Source organism: Arachis duranensis, chromosome 5 (genome assembly GCF_000817695.3).
Source record: "Arachis duranensis cultivar V14167 chromosome 5, aradu.V14167.gnm2.J7QH, whole genome shotgun sequence".
NCBI classification, from domain to species: domain Eukaryota; kingdom Viridiplantae; phylum Streptophyta; class Magnoliopsida; order Fabales; family Fabaceae; genus Arachis; species Arachis duranensis.
Window position 1 is genome coordinate 20,945,272 of NC_029776.3, and position 585 is coordinate 20,945,856.

A 585-nucleotide genomic window follows, 5' to 3' on the forward strand; every position below is an offset into this window, starting at 1 on the left:
AGTTAGATTAGTACTTAATTGTATAGGTTATTATATAGGTTAGGTGGGAAAGCTTAAGTCAGTCAAAGATTCAAATTCTAGTCCACTTATCCACATATGATCCTACCTTGACCCTAGCCCCATTACAACCTATGAAAAGACCTCATGATAAATGTATGCATGCATTGAATAATTGTTGATTGTTAGATGAAAAACAAATCTTGGAAAGCATGATTATGAGAGAATTGAGTGAATCAACCCCAAACACTTGAGCGACTAGAGTGCAAACACTTTCGGTGAGGGTTCGATGCTCAATTCCATGATTCCCGGCTTTCATAAGCGTTCTTCTTGCAAGTCTATGTGAATTTCATGTTTATACTTCAATTGGTAGGACTCATGAATCGTTATATGATCTTGGCCCTACTTGTGCATGTATGCCTTGGAGGAATGAATTATTTTTAACCAAGTAGGTACAACCATCTTGCATTTAGTTGCATCCATTTAGATAATTGCATATAGTTTAGGTTGCATATAGTTTATTTACATTGAATAAATGTTGATACCCTTTGTTTCTCTCTTGGCTTAAGCATGAGGACATGCTTGGGT